Raw genomic sequence first — 7,122 nt, 5'->3', positions numbered from 1 at the left:
ATTAAAGGGCCCAGTTTTTTTTTCTAATTAGCTTGAAATTTATATATTTAAGTCCTTAGGCCAAGGGGACACCAATGCAGAAGGAAAAACTGAAAAAGGATTTGTTGCTCCCAAAACAGCTCCTGGGACAAGGGCCACAAATAATGCAAATTTTTAATTGTTTTTAAATGATTTTTGATATAAAAAAAAGGGGGGGGTTATTTGAAATTGAATGTGAAAGTGGCTTGTAGCTTTCAGGTATTCGTCTCTAGGTAAAAAAGATCAATTATTTTGTTGTGGGTTGAGGTAGAGGTTCTAGGAATAGGTCAACTAATTGTTTGTCCAAGACAGTTTGAAAATTACAACTATAAGTCTATGGGCTAAGAGGCGCTTCATGTACAAAAAATATTTATAGGTATGCCCCGCCCCCCAATGGTGGAGCTACAAAAAGGCCTAAAGTTTCTTACCAATTGGCATGAAACTTATGTATTTAAGTCTTCAAGCTAAGGGGACCACAATGCTGAAAGAAAATAAAATTTCCTAGTCACTTCATATTAATTTTTTTTTTTATAGAAACTTGGGGAGTGGGGCTCATTTGATTTGAAATTGAAAGTTCAAGTGATCGTTCTATAAGGCTGAAAGGGAATTGAAGGCAACCAGTCTCCCTTCTGTGGACTTTACTGATACCCCCCCCCCCATTAACCTACATGATTTTGAGTAAAATTTGGGATAATCAAGTTTTTAAACAATATTGACAGTTCTTATAAGTATGCCTCGAGGATTGATATCATGCCTTTAGTCCCAGGGCAATGGCCCAAAATTTTTTTAATTGCCCATTTTCACTGCTAGGTCATAGTAGAAAAGGTAGTTATTTTTGGTATTGGTTTTCTGCCCAGCTAGGAGCTGTTATGGGTTGTTTGCTAGACCAAGATTCCCAGACTCTTCCAAAGGTATGCTCTGGAGGCAAGTTGTAAACCTTAGTAAATCAAAAGACATGTGCACCAGAGTTTTCAAATTATCTGCAATATATCTGGAATAGCTTTGGGGATCAAGTTGAAACTTTCAGGGAGTATTGGGGGTGGGGTTAAGGGGGCCTCAAATTTTGATTTAAGGGAGGGGGCAGAAGCAAATTGAAAGACACTGTGTGTATCCAGGTCATCAAAATTGCTTATCTGTAATATCTTGAGAATGGCTTTGGGTTTGAGAGAAGAGGGTAAGGGAACTTGAATTTTGCATTTGAACAAGTGGGTCAACAATTTCTGTCTCTAATCCATAAAATCATTTTTCTGCACTGTAAGCTACTGTGGGGCTTATAATCTCTGTCCCTTTGAAAAGGTACATCAAAAGACAATATTATTTTCCAGGTTGTCAAAATGGTGTATCCTTGGAGTGGTGTTTGGAATATCTTCTTGAAACTTTCAGGAGGCATTTAGGAGTGGCAAGTGCATGTTCAACTGTATTTTGAGGGAGAAGGTATAGGTAGATCAAAAGACACTACGTGCATCTAGGTTATTGGAATACATATCTGCAAAATCTCACAGTTCTGGTGGTGATGGAGTTGAAACTTTCAGGTCATTTAAAAGGCATGTCTGCAATACCTTGATAGTGGCTTGAGTAATAAAGCTGAAACTTTCTGGGACTGTCAATGAAAGAAAAAGGGGGGTGATGCAAGGAGACTTCAAATTGTTAGTTGGGGGGGGGGGGGGGTAAGGGGTTAAACAATGTCGTCTCTAATCTACCAAAACGTACACCCATGTCAAAGTCACAAATTAAAGGGTAACAAAGAAAGAGAGCTGAGCACTGCCTCTGATATATTACTCTGATTTATTACTACAGATATTGCCTTTACTTTTTTGGATTCTTTGTTTTGTAACAATTTTTCATAGAAGGGTGGTTGTTTCTTGTAGCAAATTGAACAGCTGTAAGAAATGTGCACACCCAATTGACCTTCTTCCAACCTGCGACAGAAAATTAATGTCAACAAACGGAATTACTACGAAATGAAGAAAACGAAAAAAAAAACTAAAATCAACACATTTGGATAATTAAAAGAAAAAAGGAAAAACTAAACATTTTTGAAAATGCGTTAGTTACTTAAGTAAGAAGAAACAACCTTTTAAATAGGGTTTAAGGATCAATTGGGTTTAAAATTAATAATGATCTTTATCAATAGCAATCATCCTCACTTTTGCTTTGTAGAAGAAAAAAATTCCTTATATGATTTAAATATTATTCACAGTTCGATATTAATTTTGCTTTGACAGCTATAATAGCAGAAAAAAAAACCCCAAGAACCAAATCAAATAGATAGAAAAGCCTTTTCAAAACACTTGAAATGCTTTAAGAACCCAAGTCAGGATTCTTTGGGTATGCTGTTATTCTCAGCTTAAATTGATCAAAGTACCCATCTGAAAGCCAATACAGATAAGCAAGTATGCTAAGTATATCATAGGCAGTGTTTTTTTTTTTTTTTTTTTTTTTTTTTTTTTTATTCAGCCGGGCCCTTTTTATCGAAGGTGTTGTCGTAGAAACTTCGAAAAGGGCTCATTCGATTTGAAAATTGGGTGGCTAGTGCCCATTTTAATAGTCGAAAGTGATTTAAGGGCAACTATCCCCACCCCCCCCCCACGCCCATCATTCCCCCAAACACATCCAATCAAAATTTTGAGATAGCCATTTTGTTCAGCGTAGTTGATTTTCACATAGAAAATATGTTTTTGAGGAGGAAACTCCCCCAAAATCCTCGGGGCAAGAGTTTTTAAGTGTTGTGAAGTGTATATTTATGGTATTTGGGGGTTGTAATCGTAGATGCCTTTATTCTCCCTTTATAGGGGAGATAAACTCTGGCCCTAAGGTAATTTAACATTGGTAGCGTTCCTTAGGCTATGACCGAACTAATGAGGCGTACCGACTGGGTATGTTCGAGGGACTAAAGGTAGATCGTAGAGAGGTTGTCTAAAACACAATACTGTTATTTAATTTACACATAATAATTACGGATATAAATATGCTACTGGGACTGGCTGCCCCAAGTAGACCACAAGTCTCAAAAACTACAATAATATATAATAAGATACTTAGACACTTACAATGATAAGACAAAATTCCAAGGTATTTCTAACGATAAAATAAACGGGCAGAGGTTCACCCGGCAAGTCAAAAGGTCTGCCCCAGTCTCAAAAATCGCGGTACAGGTATGAAAAACTAAATGCAGCCTTCCGGTACACTGACACATTTAGCCAGGAAATTGGTTATTGAGCACGTTCCCTCCAAGCCCACACATTCCAAGATTTGTATCTTTATCTTAAAAAGTGGTAGTTTGAAACGTTGTTTTTGCGTCTTAATATATTTTTATTCAATTAATAATTAAATAAATTAGAAAGCTTTACCACAATACTCCCCATTTAAAGAAGAGTTGTCCCAACTCTCAATATTTTACTTTTAAAGCAACTTAATTTCGTATACAGCTATTATGCTGTCATTTTTGTGTCATTTTGTGCATATACACTCAATGGGTTTCCTTAGGGTCATGTTTGTGGTCCAATATAGGCCATTGTTCTTTTCTGTCAAGGATTTCAATTCGAAATTCATCCTTGTTTCTCTTTTTCTCTGTCTCTAGGACTGACAATTACTCTTTTACCCTCTTCATATGCATCTTCTGTTTTAACTTTATCTTAAGCGGCTTAAACATAATATTAGTGGTTTTGCTTAAATTAGATTTCAAGTTATATTAGACAAGCTTATGAATTATTTGAGTTTAAATTTAATTCCCCTTAATAATTTAATTTATCTGTATGATGTGGTTGATATACCGTTTATTTTTCTTTTTAGAATTACCTTGGATAAATTACACATAACATTACTGATTTTTAGATTTTCATATATTTTTCCAGCACAAAGAATTTTCACATATTTCAATAACATAAGCCATTTGGGCTATGTAGCACAATATCTAGGCCTAAATTAAGTTCTGATTTTATCTCACTTTTTATGAACTTGTAGTAAAGTCTGTATTTCTGCTATAGTTTCCAAATATCAGTTGATCAAGTATGGTTTGGTTTCTGATGGTATGAGATGATAGTATCAGAAAATAATTGAACTGGCTTTGAAATTTGCTACTTTCCAAAAATGCGTCAAAGAAATGATTGAGAAATGGATCCAAAAGGATGTTATGAAAAATTTGATTTCCAAAAAAAAAATAGCTAAGGCTGTGTCTAAAATAAATATTCACATTAGAATACCTATAAAGTATAAAATTTTACATATATATTAGAAAGAAACACTCAACTTCGTAAAGTTTAATTACTTTTATTTAATTTTCTCTCTTTTAATTACTCCAAAAATACTATCCCGCTTAAATCGAAACATTATGTTTCTTGCTGGATTATTCTTTCAAACTTAATACTAAACGGATTATTTCACAATAAAATTTATTAATACGTTAAATCAAGGTCAAACATTTACGTATAACGTCAAATCACTAGTTAAAAATTAACTTTTATAAAAACATAGTATATATATATATAAGCATTTTTTAATAGTTTACACAAGTATTTTTTTTTTAAATTCGTAAAACTAGATGGGATATTTAACTACTGTTTAAAACTTAAAGCATTAAAAAATAATACACAGTATAGATTAGCATTGTAATAAATTCCACTTATTATTTTGTTAATTGCTTATGAAGTATTAATGTAGGGTACTTCTTGAATGATATAAACATAAAAAAACACAAATACTCAAAATTTAACTCACTATATTCACATAGATAGTTTAGGATATATATATTTATAAATATATATTAACAAAAGTTATGTTGATACATAACTTAATAGTTAAAAACAAGTAATAATTATGTACTTCCATAATTTATTTAATCACTGCAATATTTATTCCTTGTACAACTTTTAAATAAGTCCGTTAAGACTTTTATATGACAAGTCCTAACTGTAATTAAAATATTTAAAAAACAAAAGCAACTTCAACAAACAGATTTATGCACTATAAATTATAACTGTGATTAGCCTCCATATAAGGGCTTGGTAATATTTCATATAACATAACTTTTCTATTTGCATTTCTATAATATTTTTTTTTAAATATAATTCTCTGTTTATAAAAGGTTTTTAGAATATATTTATAACAGTAGATATTTTCTCTATTACATTTGTTACAACTATACAACTTTTCCCATATACGACTATATACATTTTGTTTTAAAACTTTGGTTCTATTTCGAACCCGCTTGTGTCATTAACTGTCATTAGCTTATAAGCCTGTTTGTTTATTCAGACTTTTAAGCTTTCTAATTCTTTTCGAATTTTTTTTGGTACTTGAGACAGTTTTATAACGTTTTTGTCTGTAATCTCTCTTTTTTTTCAGCTTGAATATGCTTTTTAGATAAAGCTTCATTTACAGCTTAGATCTGATAAGCTAAAAATTTTGCTGTTCACCTTATACCTGTTATGCCATTATCAAATGACTTTGCCTGTACTCTGAATGTTTGCTTACCATGACTGCCTTCTGGTAGCTCCTTATAACGTTTCCAGGTCATCTTGTCATGGGCTACAGCTAAAAAGACTATGATGAACCTGCACACACAATAATTAATTATTTATAGTATTGCCACACTTTTGATTTGTGCCACAATTTTCTCTTGGGCTATTCTTTTTTTTAGAAAAAGTGGCCCTTCTGCAGAAAATACCTGGCCTTCATGGCACACAGTAATTTGTAACACACATAACACACAGTAATCATGGCACACAGCTCTGTAGTATTAATGCTACTCATTTTGTACTTATTTAGTACATTTTTCGTACTAGTTTCGTTCCGCAAGTTCAATATGTGTGTATAACAGAGTTTAAGTAACTCCATTCAGTTTCTTTTACTTTTAATTCCTTTTGGATATATTTTCAAATTGAACCCTTGTCCTTTTTTTATTCGTTATTTCACTGGAGCATAAGGGTTTTTTCAAGTCTTTTCCGCTTTTTCAGTAAAAGATGTCTTTCCTAAGCCTATATTTATGTTTCACGTATTTTTAAAAACCTTAACAAGTGTTTATGCTGATTGCCCTTCTATGGTCAAATTCATTATCTCCATATTTTTAAGAGGTGGGGGGGATGTCTAATTTTTGCAACCTGTATTTTTTGAAATTATTTGAATTTTTTCTTCCGAAAGTTTTTGGTGTTAGAAAAGTACTGTAGTTTTTCAGCTAATTTTTTTTGAACACTTTTAATTAAGTTTTGCCCCGAAATTTCTAGTTCTCATTTATTCATAAAAATGTACGTTTTTACGATATCCGGATTCCCACAAAATTGTGTGGTTTTCATCGCAGACACATATTCCTTGTCTGTGGTATTTTACCAAAAATTAGTGCCTATGTCGTGCCAAAAGTTGTGTAGAGATAGGGGTTATCAGCACCTATTGTGGTTTCCCTATAAATTTTTATATTATTCGCGTCTGGTATTATCCTCAGTTTAATTTGTGCCTTCGTTTTATACATTCACTGAGTGTAATTTGTCCCTTTCGTGATATTTTGACTATTACCCCGTTCTATACAAGTGTTATGGGTTTAGTGCCCGGGTAAAACCTTCGCTGCTACTTATTTTAGCATGACGGATTTTACCCGAACATTCAGCCCCAACCTTCTCCAGTTTGACCGATATTTCCAATATCTATTTGGTTAGTTTGGTGGATCCCCCCAATGACAAGACGCTTAGCAGTTTTTGTTTTCAAATGCAAACGGTCCTGTCATTGGTGTTTTTTACCTGCAATGTCCTCGCCCTATTATTTCTGTTAATGGTGTGTTGGGAATTTATTTAATATGTGAAATTAATTATACCCGAGAAAACTTTGTTTTAAACTGGCTATACTTTTTAAATTGCGACCCATTTTATCTACGGCTTCTTGTTTATACATATCTTCCTTATTGGTAAGTGTTTAATTTATTATATCTTTTACTATTTATAATAAGATTACAGCTAGCTTGTACATGTCGCGATTCATGTAAACTCTCGCTTCCTTTCCCATTATAATTATTTTTAAATTTCTTCCAAATAATTTTTTTCCAATTTGACTGAAAGTGTCACCTCAGAGAGTCAAAGGTTAGTAGACGCTTCGCATTTACTTAACAACGAGAGTTTT

Source organism: Artemia sp. Qi Xiang Cuo, chromosome 14 (assembly GCF_049724085.1).
Source record: "Artemia sp. Qi Xiang Cuo chromosome 14, ASM4972408v1, whole genome shotgun sequence".
NCBI lineage: Eukaryota > Metazoa > Arthropoda > Branchiopoda > Anostraca > Artemiidae > Artemia > Artemia sp. Qi Xiang Cuo.
This window is presented reverse-complemented; position numbering follows the sequence as displayed.